At 40.4% G+C, this 24,168-nt stretch overlaps 1 protein-coding gene across 1 annotated transcript in view; it reads right to left on the bottom strand.

Annotated features, from left to right (window-relative positions):
* The window catches only part of SYT9 (synaptotagmin 9), a 293,034-nt gene that overhangs the window by 246,289 nt on the left and 22,577 nt on the right, over window positions 1-24,168 (bottom strand). The window contains exon 3 of the mRNA XM_072969414.1: window positions 8,159-8,330. The gene's annotated coding sequence lies outside the window, so the exon portion shown is untranslated. The remainder of the gene's footprint in view (window positions 1-8,158; window positions 8,331-24,168) is intronic.

Below are 24,168 nucleotides of genomic sequence, written 5' to 3'. Positions count from 1 at the left end.
CACTCTCCTGGCATATCTTTTAATAGAAAAGGTCAAAAGAGTTCTCAAAAACAAGTTAATAAAAGTATGAAGAAATACCACAGGGCCACAAACAGATTTGTGAAGGTCATTTCAACTGCAAAGAGCGCAGGCTTGCACACTAGCACTCACTGGCCGAGACGGTACAACCGGAAGAACAATGAGGTACCACACTAACCTGGACTGAGGGCTTTCTGCATGTCTACTATGTTCTTAGCACTTTACATGCACTAATTCTAATCCTTAAAGCAGTTCTACAACAGGAGCCTGTGGGAGGGTACTATTATTATCTCTATTTTTACAGAGCAGGAAATGGAGAGAGTGGTCAACATCAGGCTACTCTGACTCCCAAGCCCGCATCCTAATCCCTTGACTGTACTTCTCCCTGAGCCTCTCTACCATACTAGTTGTCTGGACCTGAGAAAGATGTATAATACTACTACATTACCACATATAAACATACATATACATTACTTGTGACGTGAAAAGCACTATAAAGAATGCGCACTCTATGGGGAAACACTAACTAAGGTATAACTGCATTATTAAAAGAATGTACTAAAAATGGGCTGGAAAAGGCAGTAGGAATTCAGTAGACTACTTATCATTCCCTGAACACTATTATCTTTGACACCTCTGTGCTTCTACACAAGTTCTTTCAATGCCCTTTTCACCCTTAGCTGCCTACTGAATAATAATTACTATTCATACTTCAAGATACATAATATTATCACTTCCTCCATGGAAACTTCTCTAAATCTCCCAAGCAGAATTAGTCATGCACTTGGCTGGATTCTCAATTGCTTTGTTTATACACCTTTTATACCATCTGTAAACGTTCAGTGCATGAGACAGAAGCCACACTAAGTACTTTAAGCAGGAGATTTAATACAGGAAATTTGATGCTTATATAGTGTTGCAAGGGTTCCAGGCTAGGTCTTCTGAAATAGACTCTCAGAGCACCACCACCGAACCACACCATACCTAGGATTCAGGGGTCAGAAAATCAGAGTGGGAAAGGCAACCGAAATTGCCTCTTGCCAGCCACAGAGTTGGCAAAAGGGCCTTTACATGCTGCAGCAGAATAACCACAGTCCCCAGGACCTTGCCTGGCAGCAGAAAATAACCAAAGGGGCAGGAGTTTGCCCTTCCAATGCATCAAACTGGTGAACCTAATTTATCCAGAACCTAACCGAAAGGGAGTCTAGGAAATAAAAGTTTAAGCTTTCCAGCCTTTGCAAACAGCAAGACTCACCAGAAGGAAGAAAACTGAAGCTGAGTGAGTCAATTCGTATCACCTACCAAGCACAGTGAGGGCTGAATTTGGATGTATCTGCTTTCACTAGTGGCTCATAAGGGGGAGCAAAAACATCTTATTTGACTTTTCTAATCCCCCCCCAAAAGTATCAACAGATATTTGTGGAGTAAAGACTAATTCTTTACTATCTCCTATTTGTTTTGCTACTAAGGTCAACATAGACTATGGGCATTATTGGGTCTCTTACTGAAGGGACACACTCCACATGTACTGAGAAGCAAGCAAGTGAGCCTGAAAAGCTGGAATATGGACCCGGTGAGCAATGGGAACTTAGATCTATCATACCTAAGTGAGCTGCTTCTCAAATAAGAAGTGTGCTGAATAACCACTTTCTATATTGGAATATACCCAAACCCCATAGGTGTTTGGAGATTTTCCTAAACTCAATTTGATCACAAAAGTTTGGGGGGGGGAGAAAGAAAACTGTATATTAGGAGAACAGCCTCTGGGCTTCAGGAGAAAAATCTCAGCGTTGTCAATAAATAGATCACTTTCACATAGGTTGGTTTTTCACACAACCCTGCTATAGTCCTATTAAAAGTGTTCAATAGCTCCCATTTCCACAAAATAAAATAAAACATCCTTATCTGGCATTCAAGACCCACTGGCTGATAAACCTTTCCAAAACCAACCCCACCCATTATACTTAATACTTCCAAGGGTCCACTCATTCCCCAGATGGGCCATATGCTTCCTGCCATGTTTCGCTCTCACCATTTTTCTTTCTGGAACACCCTCTCCTCTTAGTTCTGTTTTAAATGGAACCTGAATTTCTCTGAGTTTCAGCATTCCCTGTCCTTTACAACTTAGTCTCCACCCTGCTTCTTCCATGAAGCTCTCCCAAGACCCAGTTCTTTAATATTCTTCCCTTTTGCCACCTGCTAATGCCACTGCCTGTTCCATTTATTACATATGCTTTGAATCTTGTCTCTTGTTTTTGTTTTAAGTACACTATATTTCAGTTAGAGTGTTAGGTGCTTAATAGCAGTACATGGTCTTAAATTTTTTTTCCCCCACATATTGGTCTGATAACTTACCTCTTTGTTAAATGTGAGATAATAACAATTATACTTTTTCTTAGGTTTTATTTAATGTATATTTGATCATTAAAGCAATATAATTTTGTTAAATACCTACAATATGTTCTCCCTACAATCATTCATTCTGGAAACTTCTGGACATGAACTATTAAGGTTAAATATCACATCTAGAAGATTTTCCCTATCTGGCCTCTGCCCCCAATAGGCTGGGTTTTATTATATTGATCTATCACAGCTGTAATAGTTAGTTTCTGGTTCATCTGAAAAAAATCTCAGTTGCTTAAAGTAACAATCATTTATTTCGCATGATTCAATGGGTTAGCAAACTGGGCTGAGTTCAGCTGGGACAGCTCATCTCTGCTCTATGTGATTGGTTGGATTCACTCATAGAGAGATGCTGGGAAGGCCAGGCCTCCCTCTCTCTACATGGTCCCTCATCCTCAATGAGGCTGGCCTTGACCTGGTCTCATGGTTGCAATCTCTTCAAAGAATGAGAGCACAATCTGCAAGAACTCGCATGATGTCACTTCTGCTGCATTCTTCTGCAAAAGCACATCATAAGACCAGCCAGATTCAAGGGACAGGGTAATAGACTTACCCTAGTGATGAAAGGAGTTACAAAGCCTCCATGGACGTTTTTATCTACTAAATCCACTGTACTCCATGTGTTTATTGTCTGTTTCCATAATTAGGTTGAGAAATCCTTGTATGCCTTGTCTTGATATGTATTTTCATGTCCTGGGTACTTGGCACAGAGTAAACTGCTCCGTGTGAAATTAGATAAACATCAGGCTGCATGTCAGGCAGTGGTTGGAATACAAAGATATAAGGGATAGAAGACACGGTCCCTGCTCGCAAGGATTTTACCATCTAGTAAAAGAGGGAAAATGGTGAGGTAAGATTAAACGGCCTTTTCAAACAATAGAAAAAGTACTATTCCAACAAGAAAATGCAAAATGAATTATCTTAATTGGGATACACATGTCAGAAGAGCAAGCACACATTACATCTGGTAATTGGGAAATAGAGACCAGCACTGTGCTCTGAGGATAAGATTCGGATTCTTAAGTAATAGCTGGGCATAATTATTAGATGGAACCAGATGATAAATGGCCCAGGATAAGAGAGTAAAACTGTATGTTCAAAGAAGCAGTGGCTGCCTACTTTTCCTGGAATAGGCGCTGGTGCCAGGGCACAGTGGGAGGCTGAAGGGGCACCTTGGAATAAGGCTGCTTGAATTTTAACTTGGTGATTGAATACTAGACCAGAAGAGCAACAGGATAAATACTGTGTTTAGGGAGAGAGCCACAGCACTATATGTAAAATGGACAAAAGAAGGAGAGACAGGAAGCAGAAAGAAACAAGTATGCTGAGGGCCTAAACCTCACGTTGGCAGTGAGAATGGACTAGAGAAAGCCTGGAGATGGACAGTTAACTGAGCCCCTGCCGTTCTTTAAGATGCAGTATTTCACCTGATCCTTCAGTAACTCTGTGATACAGATGTCAACACCACCATCTTACAGATGAGGACAGGAAAATTCAGATAACTTAGGTTAACTAGCCCAAGATCATATACTTGTTAGTGAAAGAGCTGGTTCTTTTGAGTTAAAGGTTGTATTCTTCTCTTCTTAGGATTAAAAAATATTTTATTATCTAACTTATTTTACCACAAGTTTGTGCAAGGTCCTTGCCAAATGTTGAGCAGGTCTCTAATCAGACACTGTCCCTGCCCTCCCTATTCCTAATACAGTGGAGAAGGGAACGGACACTTCAAACAAAATGCAAGGGAATGAAGAGGAGACAGAAAAAAGAAGATTGAGCACAGAGGCATCCAGCCATTAAGTTCCAACATAAACATGAAACATTCATTCAACGTATATTTAGCACTTATAAGTGCAAGCCCTGAGCAGGGTGCTGAAGAAAAGATGAATCAAACACTATTCTTATCTTTCAAAACAGTAGAGGAAATTGGCACGTAACAAATAAATGCAGTTTAACTACTGCAAGGGGAAGATGGGATTCTGTGCACAGTAAACCAAGAGACACATAGGAAGGGATTATTTCCTGCTGAAGCATCAAAGAAAAGCTTCACCAAGGAGTTAGACCTTGATCTGCGTATTGATAGGTAAGAAGATGGCCAAGTAGCAAAAAGGGGTAAGGAAACTGTGACTGGTGTGGAGGTATACGGAGCAGGGGATGGTGAATGCATTATCATTCACTGCGAGGCTGGAATCACATGGTAGACAGGCGCCAGATCCCGTGAGGCAGGGCAGTTTCACTGAGGCAGTATAAAACAGAAGGTAAGAGGGTAAATGCTAGGGTCGAACTGATAGGCTTCAAATCTCAGTCTGTACTTCCTCTCTGTTTGGTTTTAAATCAGCTGTTCAGCTTCATTAAGCCTCAATTTCCTCATCCATAAAATGGAAATGATAACAAGACCTACTGGACCAGAGTCTGCATCTGAATGAGATCCTTTAGCTGACTTCCGTGAACATTAAAGTTTGAGAAATGCTACCAGAGAGCACTAGAGAAACTGGATAGATGAGAGACTCTCCATCTGGCCTATGAGAGCCAGCCTTCCTTCTTCCATGGGAGAAGCCAGTGAAAGGGGCATAAGAGGCAGAAGATTCTACCTGATGCCTGTGAAGGTGTAAGTTCCTGCTTGGGGCTGGCAGGAATTCAGAATGGGTGAGAGGATGCTTTCTCCTGTAAGTATAGAGATGGGGGAGGAAGATGACTCCACGTATGTGACTCTCGTGTGCAACAATCCTGGAGATTGTGAACGCAGGACAAGAGGAAAATTTGAAAAGACAGCCAATTTGGAATATGTTAGTTTCTTTTTTATGTTTAAATCTTAGCTCCAGCTAGAATTTCTTCTAAGTCTCTGCTCAAATGTAATCTAACGGGACAATCCCTGAGCACTTTACAGAAACCCCTACCACTGCCACCATCTCCAATGCTCAGTACTCCCTGCTCCCCTTTCCGTTACCTTAGTTTATCTGTCTCCTCCCCTCCCCAATAGAATGTAAGTTCCACAAGGAGCGATATCTATTTTGTTCATTGCTTAGAACAAAGTGGCACTGGGGACATATAGTAGGTAATAGATAACTATTTGTTAAATGAATGGATATGAGTTTGAGATCTCATGGGGCATCAGGTGGAGCTGTCACATAATAACTGTGTTTATAAGTCTGGAGCTCAGGGGAAAATCGGAGTTAGATGAAAAGGATGGTAGTCATCAGCTACTGACGGGCCGTGAAGCTTGGAGGCTAGATGAGATCACCTGCACAGAATCCTGCATTTAAGGGGAAGATGATTTCCCTGTCTGGTTGAGGTGACGTGGGATCCCAGGAGAAAAAATGGTGTCTTCCCCAGAGAGGTCTGGGTACAGAGAATAAACAGGTCACCACAAGTACCATCAGATGCAGCTACCTTTTCTTGTTTTCCTTGGACAAAGCTAGCAACTTCTTGGAAAGTTTTATGATGTCACAAGAGGCAAAACTGCCAACAACAGCATTTATCATTTATGGCAAAACACTTTAATAATTCACTGCTTCAATTAACATTTGCTGTTAATCAAGATTTCATGTCTGAAAGCATCACACCCAAGCTCAGCAGGTCGGTTCAGAATCAACTCCATCTGTCTGTCATGGAACCCAGCAGGAAGGACACAAGGAGATAAATGCCAGGCCTACTTAAAGCTGGTGGTGGGGCCCCCTTCGGAAGCAGGCTGCTCCTGGGAGCCAGGCACCCTATGGAGTTAGGAAAAGCAAACTCTGCCTCCAAAAGGGGCCTGGACTTTTCAAATGAAAAGCAGAATGTTTTCCCTATGTGAGAGGAAGAGATTACTAATTAGATTAGGCCTCTTTCAAAAACCCTTTATTTCAAGATTTTCTCTCTGTTTCTTCGTTTCCCGCAAGCTGAAAAAACAATCTGTACTGGAGCAGAGCCTGGTTCATATATTTGATCATTTAAAATCTGATCCTCTGCTGATAACTGTTTCTGCTAAAAGGCAGCACTTCCCTCCAGGAACAGAAAAGAAGCCAGAAAGGATGCCTTTCACCATTTATTGTTGCTATTATTATTATTATATCTACTGTTCTAAGATGTATAAAATCTTATTTTAAAAATTGTAACTTAAATAAGCACACTTTACTGAGATGAAATCATATTAAGGGATTACTAGATAGCATCAAATGATCAGAGATTCTGTTCTTTGACTTAAATAGCAGTTACTTAATCTCTCTGAGCCTCAGTTGCTCTACCTATAAAATGGAAATAACAGTATGGAACTCAGAAGGCTGTTGTAAGTATTAAATGAATCACTGCAGAACCACTTTGCACATGACTTGTCTCCTGGGAAGCACTAGACCACTTTAACTATGTGCAACAGGTGCGATGCACTTCACACCCTTAGGGAATAAAGGTGAGCACAACTCCTTTATTTTTTTCAATTACTCACTTCAGCTATTCATTCATTCAACAAACATTTATTAAATGATTACTATGTACTAAGGATTGTTCCAGGAGCTGAGGATCCATTCAAGATCCCTGCTCCCATGGAACTTGCAGTCTAATACTAGAAGAAATACCAAACGAATTAATTCATAGCTAGACACTCCTTCAATTATTCATTCATCTGTTGCCACTCCCTCCCTGACTGCCCCCCCACTACACCATAAACTAGTTGTTAGCTTAGATTAGAGAGATGACAGACAAATAGGTAAAAATAATTACGAAAGCATTAAGTAGTGGTAAATGCTAATTTGAAAATATTAGAATGATGGGAAATGGGGGCTACTTTTACTTGGATGTCCAAGAAAAGCCTCTCTGATGCTGGGATATGGAAGCTGAGGAGCCAGAAGTGCAATGAAGCAAAGGGAACAGCTGGTACGCAGGCCCTGGGGTGGGAATGAACTTTTCTGCTCCCGAAAAATGTGGCTCCAGTGCAGAGGGCAAGGGGAAGAGTGGTAAAAGAAGGGGCTGGAGACGGGTCAGACCTTGCAGGGCCTTGTTGTCCAGTGTATGGAGATTCAGTTTCGTTACGAGGAGGATGTTAAGCCACTGGAGTGTTTTGGCATGGGAATGACAAGGTTGATTTCTATTTTTAAAAGTTAACTCTGTGTAGAGAGTGAATATTACAGGGGAGAGAGCTGAAATGAGTCAGGAGGTAAGTAAACCAGGACAGCAATGCCAGTGGCCCAAACCAGCATCACAGAAGCAGAAGTAAAGAAAGGCAGATGAATTTATTTAGGCTTGAGAGATGGAGTCATTGGGGCTTATTGATAAGACTGGAAATAGGGAAAGGGAAAACAGAAATCCAAGATTTCTGGCTTGAGCAACTTTAAGAAATCCACTTTCTCCCCAGTGAAACCCCCACCATGCTCAAAGTGCCAGAACACCAGGGGCTCACTCGCTCTGAACGGCTCCATCCTACTTCTAAAAACACATGCAGGAAAACATGATCGCTTCACACCCTCCACTCTTCCACTGCTGTCTCACGTGATTGGGCACTGGTTTCATAAAGTGAGGGGGTGCTTGTTTACAGCTGCGGCAATAACCTCTATAAAGATCCTTCACCTCCGCAGTAACGCCTCATCCTTGGATCCCCAGCGTGTGACTTGGTCAGCTAGAAACACACCTTCGCCGCTTCTCCCAGAGTCCACAGCCTGCCGGGGTGGCTGCGTCTGCTGCCGTGCCAGCCCCAACCACACCCCGAAGCAGAGCCCCCAGCCCCACCCAAGGCCCACGCGCCGCACTCCCGGCCACAGCCCAGACTCACCCATGGAGGGCTCCTGTTTGGGGCCTTTGTTTCATTTCCGGCCCGGGCCTCATGTTTGCTATGTCGATGGACTCTAGGAGTTTTCCCATCAATGAATCGCCTTCTGCAAATCATTTCACATCCTCCTCTGAGCTCAGCACACCGTGCAGACAGGACCACAGCTTTTGCTCAGCTACATAAAGAGAGAAAAATGCCCTTTTAAACCTAGTCCCAGGGCCAGGTAAGCCTACTGGTTATAAATAACCATTCAAATGTTTTGCTCACAATTAGCCAGTTGCCATCTCCATTAGTAGAAACAGAAGAAGGCCAGAAAGCCAAATTTTCTGCCTCAAAAGTTATCTACTTATACAAGCAAAATTAAATTTATATGTCTCCCTGAAGAAGTGTGTGTATATAAAATACAAGTAGTATTCTGAAAAATATATATAGTAGTCAATGAGTCAAAGCCAATATGGAGACTGACAATCTTCCAAGAACATAATTTATCTTGGTGGCAGGTGGGGAACATGCCATTTTAAGGTGAGATGAACTGATGCTCAAATTAATTGAAGCAGGCAGCAGCCATCCTGCACAGCAAGGAAAGGGCCTTTTAGAGGAGTGTGGGTCCTTCTGTAAAGCAGGCCAGGCTCCGAGATTGCCAAATGCTCCTTAACACAATAATGGTGAAGTGTATCGTTCCAACATAGGCAAGGCCCAGAGTCATGCTGATACAAATTATTTCCTTCTTGGTACATATTAAATTGTATTGTCCTTGGCAAAAATTATATTCACCTTGATGAGATGTATTTACATGTTAGGATAAATAGCAAAAAAAATCTAGTTTTTAGTTTTCTCTTTAGGAAATTAAAGGTAAGCTTCACCCCACCTTACCCCTCCCAATTTAGCAATGAATTGAGCATAAGGAAACTGCAGTGAATGCAATGGAGAAACTCGAGATACTACTGTAGTTTGCAAAATGCCAAGATGAAACTCTTAATCCTAAGGTGTGCAGGGAGTGAAGAAGGAGGGCGCTGGAAAGAGAGATGCAAGAAGGGGAAGCTGACCCAGGGAGAAAGCAGCGTCAATGGGAGGGAATGTCCACTGGGCACATCTGAGCAGACGCTGAAGGATGGCTTTTGTGGCACAAACAGGACTGAGTTCTGAGCTTGTTCCCATAGTGAGGTGGCCTCATCCTTCCCTTCTATTATTATAGTTCTGCCTGTTTTTCTGATGAAGAACAGGGAGACTCTGGCAGTGCAGCCAGGAAAAATTTTGTTGTTCCTAGTCCCATCACAGGGCTCTGGCTGAGACATTTTTGAAGGGTTGTGGTCCATGTGGATTATTAAATGACAACTGGTTTTCAGAAGTGACTATCTCAACAAAGATCACCCCCTCAAAAATGGGAGACTCGATGGCCCGTCAGAAATGAGCAGAGCTGAGAAGGGCCCTGCCACACTCGGATTACAATGCAGAGCTGGGCTCCACCTCTGTGTGACCACATGGAGGACTTGCAGATCTCTTCCTGGCCCTTCTTTCTTGCTTTATATAACATTTGTGCTCTTGCAAAATCAGTTTTATAATTAATTTATATATATCAGATGTCAACTTCCTTTTTATTTCTGCTATCATTGTAGATATTATAAACCCAAAAGAAGAAGTTTCTTTCTTTCTTTTTTTTTTTTGGTGTTCTGATTCTATTTTTTTATTTTTATTTGTTTGTAGGGGTAGGTTTATTTATTTATTTTTATTAATAGTCTTATTTTTTTCAGAGCAGTTTCAGGTTCACAGCAAAATTGAGCAGAAAATAGAGAGTTTGCACATAGCCCTCCCCACCTATGCATATTACCTACCCTCAACATCCCTCATCAATGTGGTATATTTGGTACAATTGATGAACCAACATGGACACATTATTATCAACCAAAGTCTGTAGTTTACATTAGGGTTCACTCTTGATGTTGTATATTCTATGGGTTTTGACAAATGCATAATGACATGTAGCCACCACTATAGCATCATACAGAATAATTTCATTGCCCTAAAAATCCCTTGTGCTCCATCTATTCACTCCTCCCTCCCTCCCTCTCCTCAAACCCCTGGAAAGCACAATCTTTTTATTGTTTCTGTAGCTTTGCCTTTTCCAGAATGTCATTTGGTTGGAATCGTACAGTTTGTAGTCTTTTCAGACTGGCTTCTTTCATTTAGTAATATGTCTTTTAAGTTTCTTCCATGTCTTTCATGGCTTGATAGCTCATTTTTCTTTACTGTACATATATTTTTAATTTACATATATGTACTGTTCATTGTTTCTAAGAACATTTAGAGCTTTAGTTTTTTAAACTTATATAGTTTAGTTTTTTAAACTTATATAGTTATCAAAGGAATAAAGCCAACCACAAAATAAGAACTAATTCAAAAAGGTACATACACCCTGCTATTAACAGCAACATTATTTATAATTGCCAAGATATGGAAGTATCCTAAGTGCACATCAATAGTTGAACAGATAATGAAGGTGCAGCATATATATATGTAATGGAATACAACTCACCCATAAGAAAGAAGGATATTTTGTTATTTCAGTCACTTTTTTTTTCACTTCAAAAACCAAGAATCTTATAACTGGCAGAGACCTTTCCATTACATCAAAAACATCAAAATACCTAGAAATAAACTTAACCAAGGAGGTTACCTATACTCCAAAAATCGAAATGACACAAAGAAATGGAAAGATTTCTTATGCTCTTGGATTGGAAGAATCAACACTGTCAAAATGGCCACACTACCCAAAGCAATCTACAGATCCAATGCAACCTCCGTCAAAATACTCACTTCATTCCTTACAGAACTAGAACAAATAATTCCAAAATTTATAAGGAACCACAAAAGAACCTGAACAGCCAAAGCAATCTCCGAAAGAAGTTTCAATTGGAGATATCAGCTGATGAGTAGAGAAGGTTTCTGCATATCAAAAACTAACCCAAAACTGAAAGGCAGATGATAAACTGGGAGAAATATTTGCAGTATTCTAACAGATCAAGTGTCAATCTATTCAGAATAAACATTTAAATGACAACAAAGATAGTAATTTTTCAACTATCACAATAAAGATTTTAAAACGAGAATGTTCAGTGCTGGCAAGGGCATAGGATAACAGTTTCCAGATAGCTATTTGGTAATACGTTTCAAGAGCTTTAAATATGTTTACATCCTCTGATCCATGACTTCTACTTCTGGAACACATTCTAAGGAAACAATATAAAATAGGATCCAAGATTTAAGTACACAGCTGCCCTCTGAAGCATACTTTACAAAAGTAAGCCAATGTCCAACATTTGAAGAATGATTAAGGAAGTTATGGTAAGTCTATATAGTGGGACATGATACTACTATTGAAATGATGCTTGTGAAAGTTTTTAATGATAGAGGAAAACTATTATGAATGTTCTTTTTCAAGTGAAAAATGCAAGCTATTACTTTATATATAAATATAATTCAGCTATGTAGAATTTCATTGCAAAAAGATTTGGGAAAAAATATGTTAAAATGTTATCAGTAGTTGCTTTAAAATGCCTGGATTATTTTTCTACTTATTCACACGACAATGTTAGTCCCATACTTTCTGTAATGAAACTATGCCTTTACAATTAGAAAAAATAGCAAAAATATAACATAGTTTTACGTTAAAAGGAACCAAGATTCTTTGGATAAATGGCTGAATTCAGGTTTGGGGGATGAAATTTGTAAGATGATCCTGCAGCATTTTGTTGGTACCTGAAAATAAACTTTCAAAGACTGCTGGAATGGATCACTACAATTCATTTCTACCTATAACATACATGCTTGAGTAAAAAATAGACCTGACAGACTCCTGAAAAGTTCCTAGGACAAACACCATGGATTACATAATGAGTCCTCCACATCCACAGGACTGGGAGGAGGGGGCTGGGTACAGTTCAGTTTCCTCCTAATTGACTATAGACACCAAGACCAGTGCCATAATCTTCTTTCATCATTGCATCCTCAGTGCCAGGCAAGGTTCTTAACACATAATATGTGTTTAATAAAATGTTGTTGAATGTATTTGTTAAATTAGTTTCCAAGGTTGGCTTTCCTGGACAGAAAATGCATTGAGACTAAAGTTACAATAAACTTTGTATCCTTGGGCCATACAATTTTTCTTGGTAAGTGAACACTTTAACATATGGATATTATCACAGTTGAGTAAGCTATTCTTTCCAAAGCCTCGATCTCCTTAAATTTGATGTAGACGACTTAAAGGCCCTGTCTAGCCATGAGTGCCTCTTAAAAGTAGCTTAAGAGATCTTGGTCTGAAATGAACAAAATTCCAATCTGCATCATTTTTGTCTAAAATGAATTAGAACGAGTGTGAATTTTCCCAGTCCATCTACTTCTTCAGATGATTAGTGACCCCGGGAAGATATTTCTGTGTAGGAACACTCAGGAAAGGAACAAATTTTGGGGAGAGCAGTCTACCAATTAGGACCTGAGGTCCCTGAAACATCAAAGACGTATGAAGTGGTCCAATTGGATCAGACACTGGCCCCTAAACCACCACCACTGTGTGGTTTACAGACTCATCGCTGATCTGAGCGGGGAACTTCCTTCAAACAGCCCCTGCAGTCAGCATGAAAGCAAGTCCCCCTCATTGTTCTAGCAGGCACAGGCTGCCTTTATTCTGGGTCTGCTCTTTTAATCCTCTGTGAGCCATCCACATGTGTAAGGCCTCTGGTCTATTATCGGAGTGTAATCTTTTCACTTTTCAAAATAGCTTCTCTCTGGAGCCAGAAAGCTTAAATAGGGCACTGGAGTGCTAATCAGCTTCTGTTCGTGTGTGGGAATGGCAAGCCATCTGTGTAGCAGCCAAAACAGAGACATAAAGCTGGACTCCCTTGGTCTGACCCAGGGATGCAGGAATGCCACCCTCGGCTCCTATTTCAAAGACAATGGTCCAGGTTCCAATTAGTGTAAAAGGGGAGAAATTAGTGGTAGGGCAGGTGACATGCACTTCTACTATGAAAAAACAGAATAGGCATCAACACTTAGTTTCCTTTGTAGTCATCAGACTCCTGCTAGAATCAGAAGTTATTCATCAGAAGTAAATTCATTCCCATACCATGAGGGAAAAGACATCTGAACCAACTATCTTTTGGACTTGATATAGAAACACAGGTTCATCTTCCTAGGACATTTTCCTTCAGGATTTGTGTGCCCATTTTGACTTTATGATCACCTATGTGCCTAAACATTGATTCTTTAATCAAGAATAAAATTAAGTGAGGGGGGAGAGTACTGCTCAAGTGGTATAGTGAATGCTTAATATGCAGGAGGTCCTGGGTTCAATCCCCAGTACCTCCTCCAAAAAAAACCAAAACAAAACCAAAAAAAAAGCCAATTACCTCCCCCAATTAAATAATACAACAATAAATAAAATATTTTTTAAAAAATTAAAAATAAGTAAAATGCTACGTTTTAATACATAATCTCATTTTTCCCTACATCGACATGCACTTTCAGAACACAAAGGAAGCCATTTCAGTTAATTTTTTGTTTTTGTTTTTCAACTTAAGAGAAGAAAACACCTGCCTAATTTTCCTCTGGAGTTTAGAACAAACCTAGGAGGGACACTGGCCAGAGAGGCCAAAGCCAGAGCTGGGTACTGGGTTCTTAGTCACGGTAGAAAGAGTGGGCTACCAAAGCCCCTAGAAGTGGGTAACATCAGAAGGTGAGAATAAGCCATGTCTTAGAAACACTAACGGCCAAAGCCAGGAACACCCCATCTCAGTACTCCACACACCCTACATCCAATCCAACAGCAAAGCCTTCCAGCTGTACCTTCAAAATACATTCAGAATTGTATCACTTCTTCCTGCCTCTGCCATTACAACCTGGCCCAAGCCACCATCAATTCCTTCCTGGGTAACTGTGATAGACTCCTAACTGCTCTCTCTTCTGATTTTATCTGCCCCACCTCAAGCCTATTCTCCATATGAAAATCCAAGTTGTCCTTTTAAGACATGCCAGGTGATGGAACTTCCTTATTCAAAATCCTTCAAGGATTATAGTTTCAGATTAAAGCCAAAGTCTCAACCATGGCTTAGAAGACCCCATATCCTGTGTTCCCCTTGTCCTCACTAATACGATGACCTCACCTCTCACCAGTCTTGTTCCACTCACTCTGTTCCAGCTTTTACACTAGCATTTCCCTCTAACGAGATGTTCTTCATACCAGACACAAGTATGCTCTCACTCTAAATTCCTTTCAATTTTTGTTCAAGTGTTGCTTTATTTGAGATTTCCCTGATCACACTACATTAAACAGTAACCCCTAGGACTCCTTGTCCCTTTTAGTCTTATCTATTTTATTTTTCTTTATAGCACTACTGTAAACTATACCTATGTATCTATAAACATATATATATATATATTTGTTTATATTTTGTGTCCACCACTACACCTAATATCAGAAGGTAAGTTCCATTAGGGCAGAATCTTTGTTTTACTCACTGGTGTATCCTCAGCACCTAGAATGGAGTCTGGCACATAAGAGACATTCAGTAAATATGTGCTGAATAAATGAATGAATGAAAGTCACATCTGGCATTTTATTCAGAGAGACAGGACAGAATTACAACCAAGAGACAAAGCTAAGGACTAGAAAACAGGAGAATACAGCGACAGAAGGAGAACTAGGAGTCAGAGCAGAGTCCCAGTGAGAATGCCATGGTTCAGAAGACTGAATCTCACTTTTACTGTCCACCAGATGTTGAATACGGAGTAAGTCAACTTGATTCGAAGTCTGATTACATGAGGACCAGGTAGTTTGAGCAATCTACTTCATTACCTGTGGGGAAATCAGAAGATGTCTTGCTCTCTAGCATCTGTTCCATTCTCTGGACATCATCAAGCTCCCAGGGAGACTACCTTGTGTAGTCTTCATCTCTGTGTTTTGAATGTCTGACCTGGTAGAGGACACATGTTTGATAAATGATTGTTGAAATGACTGGACTGTGAGTATGTCAGGAATCCCTCTGCAAACTTCTGGAATGTGGGGTGTTGTAAGTCCTGACTCTGCACTCTCTTCCTTCTCTCCAGAGTCCCTGTAACACTTCTCAGCTCAATATTATACTTTGAAAGCCAAGAAGGAACCAAATCAGGACTGAGACATATGCTTTCTTGTCCCCATAAGTATTCAAGCATGATCTCTAAGCAGGGTCTGTTCTTTCTTAAAACAGGATTTGTTCTAGTATGGCCTGTGGTTAAAAATAAAGCCCCTTCACTTCTTTCTTTTCTCTGAAGCATGTTTCTGCAATTCTAGCATACTTGGATGTTATTTTTCTGGACACAAGTCTTGTATGTCTTATCATTGTTCTTCATGTCAGTTTTATTCATACAAATGTTCATTACGTTAATTCTCAGTCAATAGTGCATGCAAGGAAGCCTCTGGTCATGTGCCCTTCTTTCATCTTTAAACTGTCCTTTGGTATCTGAGCTGATCAGACAGCTCCCTCTACAGTCTCCTTGACATCTTCACGTGCCTCTTCCTTTTCTTCTTTGCTATCATATTTTGTATTTTTTAAATCGGAATTTTCCAATTCTTTTAAAGCCAACTTTAAAGTTTCACATTGCAGAACTATGATTGTCTTCTTTCTCTTCCTTAAGGTACCATTTTCAAATCTAATACTACTCTTTCATTTTTTTCTCAATGTTTACATCACAGACAAATTCCTCATTATTGTTTAGACGTTGGCCTCTGCCAGGGTTCTCCAGGGAAACAGAACCAACAGGATAGAGAAAGATTTAGAGATAGAGATTCATTGTAAGAAGTTGGCTCAAATGATAATGCTGAAGATCCAGGAGAGCTGATGGTGTAGTTCCAGTCCAAAAGGCAGGAGGCTGAGACCCAAGAAGAGCCAATGTTTCAGTCTAAATCTGAAGGTAGGAAAAGACCAATGTCCTAGCTCAGCTAGGCAGAAGGAGTTTGCTCTTACTAAGGGGAGGGTCACCCTTTTTGTTCTATTCAGGCCTTCAACTGATTGGATAAGGCCCACCCACGTTAGGGAGGGCAATCTGTTGTACTCAGTCTACTGATTCCAATGTTAATCTCATCCAAACACAGCCTCAGAGACATACCCAGAGTAATGTCTGACCAAATATCTGGGCATCCCACGGCCAAACCGACACATAAATTTAACCATCATAGGCCTTTAGTTGCCAGGTCCCTTAGTTCTTTCTTTAAGAAAATAAAGTTTCAGAGAGGAATCAAGGTCATTCTAGACTCTGCTTTCAACCAGAGGTTTCCTCCAGATATCTAGTTAATTCTTATTTCCTTTCATGATGACATTCTGTCTCTGCCAAGTTTGTTTTGCATGAAATGTGCAGCATTCAGTCATATATTCCACAAGCAAAAGTTTTATATTGAGCACCTATTATGCAGCAGGCATTGTGCCAGCAATCATCAACTCCTTTATCTCACCCAGGGGCCTATGGGCACCCGTGATTATTTCACTTCAGTTCTGCTATCCTGATGGCTTCGCCTACATGCTCTCAGGAGAAGGGCCACTCTCAGTCCCTGTGTCTTCTTGCAAGTACATAACTTCTTCATATATAAGCAGTATTTTTCTCAATGGATGGTCAGATTGATTATTTACTTACTTATCTGCACATCATTGTGGCTTATAATTCACAGGCAAAGCTAGCAGTTTACTCATAGCAAGATAAATGCAAGGAGCAAAAGAAGTCACAACCTGGAAACAGATTCACCCACCTGAACAGGGCAGAGAAACAGTGACACCCTCTTGGCTGACAGCAGTTGTTAAGTGAGGTCCACAATTCAAGGTGTCTCAGAAATATTGAGTTATGGGCAAAAGGACAGCACTGAAAGAGCTGCTGGACCAACAGAGGTGGAATGCTGTGATGGAGAATCTACAGAGTTCTGTGGGCAGAACTCTGAAGGACTGGGAGAGAGGCTGCCGGCATCCAAGATATTTGTGTTTCATTAGCTGGACTGAAGTTCAGGTACAAGACCGCAAGAATTGGCAAGAACAAGGCCTGACCTTGGTGGTTCACAGCTCAGACTTTGAAGCCAGAATGCCGGATTTTAGATCCACATCACAACTGAGAATTCTCGGGCAAATTACTTAATCTCTCTTTACCCTGGTTTTTTCATCTGTAAAGTGGAAAAACTAACAGTACTTACTTCACAGGACTGTTGTGAAGTTTAAATGAATATATGTAAATTAGAATATGTAGAACCTAGCACAAAGTAGGCATTTCAATTTCGTTCTTGTTACTTTACAGGTTGTCTAAATAGGAACTACTGCAGAAGATTCTTATCAAAAGTAAATGAGGTTGAGATACATTAGGAGTGTTTTCAGGTCTGAAACTTTAATGAAGAATGTTTATATCAGAATAGAAGAGTGAATGACTGTAATATGGTCATAAACGTGGGAGTGAAAAAGTCACCCTGGCGCACTTGGCCAGGCCTAGAAGGCCTTGTTGAGCTGAGAATATGGCCTTACAGATACGTTAGACCTTATGAGCAGATGTCTCAGAATCTCAGACGGAGAGGAAGCTGTCCCAGCTTGGGGATTCATGCAGGGCGGTCTTGGGATTGTGTCTGACCTCTTTTTCCACACAATTATTTAGTCATTTTTATTATGAAATACATCACATACAAAAGAATATACAACATATATATAGGCTAATAATAAAACATACACCTGTATATCTACCAACCAACAAAAAATACAGAACATTACCAGAACCTCTGAAGCCTCCCATGTACTCCTTAATCATAACCTTTTCCCTTCCCCCATAAGTTACCACTATCCTGGATTTTCTTACAGATGTTGGCACCAGTACCGTGTGTCCCTAAGCAACACACTATTCAGTTTTTCAGTTTTGAATTTTATGTGTATGAAATCAAACTGCTTGTCCTCTTCTGTAATTTGCATGTTTTTCTCAGCATTGCCTTTGAGATTTATCCACACTGATACTTGTATCTGTGATCTTTCATTTTTATTGTGACTTGTTAATTCTTAAAGGTTTCAAGTCAGTGGGAAAACAAAAGATTTTCGATTGTAGGTACTTAATGACATAGCTTTAAAATATGTACAGCAAAATTTATTGAAACTACAAGGGAAAACCGACAAGACCACTATCACAAGGGGAGATTTTAATCTAACTCTATTAAAACAATAGATCAAGCAGAGAAAAAAACTGTCAATAATAGAAGAGGCAGAAAAGAAACAGCTGTACAGGAAGGAAGGGAGAACTGGTGAGCAGTCAAGTATTATCAAGAGAATTGGTGTGGTTTAGAGTGAGATTATTAAAAATAAGCATTCACCAGACCCTCCTTTTTATCTGCGCCTCTTGCTGGACCAGGAATAGAACTTGAAAGAGAATTACAAATTTCCAAAACTGCTCTCATACCACCCATGCTTTTTCATAACTCTTCTTGCTAAGGAGAAATATTGTTTTGAATAGTTGGATCCAGACCACTAATTGGGCCACATTTAATGACAGAGGGTAACTGCAGATTTAAAGACTGCCCATATATTGATTCTCTCTCCTCTCTTTCCTCTTCAACAAAATGGCAAGTGGCCTTAAGGCCACCATCCTCTGTGGACAATTCTGAGGTTGAGGCTTGGGCTTCTAAAAAGGAGCAGGAACCAGTGCTCCTTCTTAAACTGTGCCCTCCAGTGCAACATGTAAGAATTCTCAGCATTAGGGCTCAGGGCCCATGTCTAGGTAACAAGTCACATTTAGCTTCTTATTTTTCATTATTCCTTGCAGGCAGATTTTTCATGGGGGTGCGTAGTGATCATCTGGTCTCCTGAAAATGGTAACACCTATAGCTCACCAAGTGCCACGGTTCTTTTCTGACAAGAACTCACTAATTATTCTGAGATTTCTTCCCTAGAATATGTCTTTCCTTCCATGGGAATCATCCGGATTGTGCAACTTCAGTTGTTTAGAGTTTCTTGTGAATCTTAACCTCCTCTAGGCACTATTTCCAAACTCTTAACTCTTGATTAGGCTTTAATTCTTCAGGTCATCAGAATCCTGTACTTTCATATTTACTATCTGTAGTATTTCCTCCCTTCTCTCTAGGAACTCTTCCTCCTCCCCGTAAGGAAAAGAACAGAGGAACACTTCTAAATAAACCTGTTCACTTTCCATGAAACAGAATGACAGTCATGCCTTATATATAGAGAGAACAAGACCCTATGTGAGGGAACAACTCATCTGTTACTGTATGTGTGTAACCCTGTTGTAAGGTAGTATTTTTGCAATTTGAATGAGATGGTTACACTTCTCAGCCTGCAATTATAAATCCATGGATCTGTAGAGCAGAAGCGGGGTCAAAGTCTCACCTGAAAAGTCACTCCCTGTGTCAATCACATGAGGACTAAACCCATCTTTTTCAGAGTAAAAACTGGAATTGAAAAAGTGGACAACAGATATACAAAAGATGCAGATGCAACAGATATACAAAGTCTCTCCTTCAGTCTGCACTGGAAAGTGACAAGTTTTCAGGGAATTCATCAGGAGGGATGGGAACAAGTCAGTCAAAGTTAAAACTGATACACAGGGACTAGCCAGAAACTGAGAAGGAAGGGACACAGATTTCAATGAATTAGGGCCAAATACAGAAAATCTCAACAAATCGGATATGATGGGATTGGATCCCTCCCTGGAGTTTGCTAATGAAACATTTTGACATTCCATCTACTTACCAGTTATTCTCTATGCTTTTCTTTTTTTTTTATTGATTTATAATCATTTTGCAATGTTGTATCAAATTTCAGTGTAGAGACAATTTTTCAGTTATACATGAACATATATATATATTCATTGTCACATTTTTTTCTCCATGAGCTGCCATAAGATCTTGTATATATTTCCCTGTGCTATACAGTATAATCTTGTTTATCTATTTTACAATTTTGAAATCCCAGTCTATCCCTTCCCACCCTCCGCCCCCTTGGCAATCTTTTATATCCCAACAAAGTCTTTGGGAGTTTTAATCTGCCTTCTATCTACTAAGAACAAAGACCTGGTGATCCCCGGGCCCAGAGGGATAGGCTCAAATGAAGCTGGATTGAGAGAACCCTCCAAAGAGTGAAAACTCAGGGCACAGGGTCAACTCTATTTTTAAGCAGCCTCTCCAGTTCTTGCAATTCTTCTTGTAAACCATGCTAAGTCTGATTTTGCTTTCCTTAATGAGGTTAATGTCTTTAAAACTTAGTTCAAGCCAGAAGAAAAGCATAACATACAGTTTTCAAATGCCCTGACTTTGGCATTTCCCCAAGGTCTGTGGTATAAATGAAGTCCTTGAGTTCTTGAGTTCCTGACCTGTGACCTGCCTCCTCCTCCATCCCCCTTCTGGAAAGGAGACTCTGTCATGTTCTTGATAAGCTCATTACTGGAGTTAATTCTCTAAATGAATCCTCAATCTGGGAAACTCCCTCTGTGATCAGACCTTCCAAATGTCAAAAAACCTGCCCAGGTACCCCCAAATATCATTTGCTTTGTATTCATCAACACAATACTTTGCCTATATGTTAAGAAACCATTTCTTTGTCATTGGGTGTTTAAGTGAAAAACACCTTTTGGGGTAAATATTATGATAATTAAGTGCAAAAACTCAAACTTTAAAATTATTAACTCAGTTGTTTATCAATATTCTATGTGTAGAAAGGAGAAATCACACACAGTTCATACAGGGAGAGTATCACTATCAGAAACTTAAAATATCAAAGTGGCAATTGTTATTTTATAAACCCTGATGTGAAACAAATGTACAGAACCAGTTTAGGAACTTGAATAGCTATCAGAAGTTTCATTTCCAGAACTGCCTTTCTCTGAGGTTTACAGAGCCAGTATGGAGGGCAGGGTGGGGAGGGAGGTTCTTTCATCCTAAGAACTGTGCTTTCTTTCTCTCTGGTTCAGGGTTTCTTGTGATACAGTGATCACACAGACCAGTAAGGAGTGTCTTGTGGCCCAGGGAGACAGTGGACACTTCCAGCACAAGAAATGTGAATGGGATCTTCACCCCTCATCATACTGGCTCTTCCTGCCTGTCCTAGCAGGGACTGCGCCCTCCAGGCTCAACTCACAAAGCTGTACAAGGAAGGCCAGAACTGTGTCACCAGATCATTCCCAACCAGGACCTTCCTAAAGATCTCTAGAACACCAAACAGGAAAGGATCATTTCTCCAGAAGATCTGAGTTCCATAGAATACCTGTGATTATTTGGAGGTGTGAGGGGAAATGTTGAAAAGAATGGAGAATTTGCCTGGAGAGGACAGTGACCCCACTGTGAAGGCTAAATGAAGTGAATTAAGGGAGTTGGAGTTGTTCAAGAGACCACTTGGAAAAGACCACATGATGACAGTAGCCTGCTTTGGATCTTTAAAAGTGAAGTGTTGTGTACTGAATGAATGGAAAAAAAGATGCTACGCAGAAGACTGCTGGTTCAACATGGCAGAGTGAGCATACTTTGCCTTCCCCAATCCCTAAATCCCACTAAAATAATAGCAAAATAATACTTTTTAAATAGTATAAACACATAACAGCAAAGAGAACAATAGAAGGTAGAAGGGAAGTGTGAGGATGTAGTCTCACCAGACAAAACATTTCAACATACTTCTGAATGCACATGGAAGACTGCTGACAAATGCAATAAACCAGAGAACGGCGTAGCCTGAACAGAGCTGCAAAGCACCACAGGGAAGAGGAAATCACATGCCTGGCAAAAATCTATAACCAGAAGGCGAGGGTTAGAAGTGAGGTTGAAAACAAAGATTAACTTAAGATCTGTTTATAGAACAGACTCTTCCAGCCTTCACAGCCATAGGGGGAGATTAGACAGCCCATCATTTATCACCAGGAAAAAAGTCTCTAAAGAAACTAAGTGAACTACTATGGGAGAAGTAGGGTGACTAATGAGACCATTGTCATACAAAAGTTAGGCCCTATTTTTCACAGAGTTTGCTCACTTTCTTAAGAATTCATTTTGAAGAAGAACTTCCACTCAATAAACCTCATCCACATACAAAGAACTCCTAGTCAGCCCTCCCAGTCCCTCCATTCTTAAATATGAGTAGATGCTTCAGTTACCCACTGCTGTGTAACAAATCACTCCAAAACTCTGTGGCTGAAAATAACAAACATTTAAGTCTCACACAGTTTCTGAGGGTTGGGAACTCATAACTTAGTTGGGTCATTCTGGCTCACATCTCTCATGAGTCTAGATCTTGGCTGGGACTACAGTTATCTGAAGGCTTGACTGGGACCCAAGGATCTGCTTCCAAGCTCACTCATGAGGCTATGATCCAGACCTTACCCCTTGCTTTGAGGGCCTCTCATAATGTTACAGTAGTTAGATTCCTCCAGAGAGAGCAATCCAAGGGAAAGGACAAAACAGGAACCAAGAAGTCACAGTGCCTTTTATGACCTAACCTGTGAAACTGCAAATCTTGTCAGCCATATTCTACAAGTTGCACAGACCAACTACACAAGGACAAGAATATCAGAAGGTGACATCAATGGATACCATATAGGAGGCTGGCTGCCACAGCAGGCAAAAAAGACATGTCCAGACATGTAGAGAAAACCTGAAGCATGAAAGAAAATGACTAGTAATCAAATGTAAAATGCCACTGCTGATAGTTCATGAGGGAATGGAAGAGAACTTTTAGAAACACGTTGTTAGAAGCATTCATCAGTATCCTTAGACACATTTTACAAGCAGCAAGAAGGGGTGATGGGCCAAAAGAAGATAGGGAAGGGTATGAAAGGAGAGGATTTTGTGAACAGCATTGCATTAGATGGAGACATGTACAGGTGCTCTTCTCTATTTCAAGGTAGCCTGGAGAATGGGGCACCATCAATCTAGCCCTAAGAACTGAGTTGAGCTCTGAGTATAACTGTTGGAAGGGAGTGTTGAAGAGATGCTGCATTTTCTTAGGTCTTAGAATTAGTGCCTGTGTCTGTTCTAAGCCCCTTCCTGGAAGTCCTGAATAACTTCAATTAGAACTGCTGTTCATTTTGCTTTCACTGGATGTGGGTACCACTGGAATACAAAAGCATGCATGCTCTATTTCTGAACATGTAAATATCTGTAACACAGCCAAGAGTTAAATATTGAGGATACCTTACTACTTTTCATGTTTCAAGTTACTTCTCTTTTCTGAAAATCTATTGATATTGTTTGAACTCCACTTCAGAGTCTCTCTATTTCTACTCTTTCTCCATACAAACTCACAACTGATGTGCACTCGGTGTGGCACTAAGCGCTGCAGACACAACAATGAGCAAGACGTGGAGCTTACACTGTACAGGGAGACAGGCGGTTTTCAGTGCCTTATACAACAGCCTGCAATGCTGGCAAGGCCAAGGAGTTATGCATGTTTATAGGAGGATTTCCTAATCCAGGCCTGGGGATTATGCAGTCACAAAGGGTTTCCCACCCCCTACCTCCCTCTCTACTTGACTTTGCTTCCTAAATATTTCTAAGATCTATCACAACCTCATTTTTACCACACTGTGTGGCGAGGCCAAGCTATTGCCATCAACTGCTCAGACTATTCCAATAGTCTTACTAATAAATGATCTTCCTGAACCCACTTTTGTCCCTTTGCCATCTGTTTTCCACATAGTGGGTACAGTGTTATTTTGAAAGCACTGTATTTTATTGTGTCATTTTTCTGTTTAAAACATTTCAGCGGCTTCCCATTGCACTTATAATAAAGATAAATTCCTTAACATAATTCACCCTATATCTATCTTCCTAGTTACATCTGAACTGAACTTGCACCTCCATCACTCACTTAACTCAAGTTGCAATGGCATTTTGTGGACTACAGTCTGCATTCTTGCTATGGGTTTTTGAATATATATCATTTCCTCCTGATTTCAGTATTTTCCCTTTCCCTCTTGGCCTTGTTAACTCTACCTCTTCCTTCGGATCTCAACTCAGTCATCATTTCCTCAGAGAAAAC

This window comes from Vicugna pacos, chromosome 10 (genome assembly GCF_048564905.1).
Source record: "Vicugna pacos chromosome 10, VicPac4, whole genome shotgun sequence".
Classification (NCBI taxonomy): domain Eukaryota; kingdom Metazoa; phylum Chordata; class Mammalia; order Artiodactyla; family Camelidae; genus Vicugna; species Vicugna pacos.
This window is presented reverse-complemented; position numbering and strand designations above follow the sequence as displayed.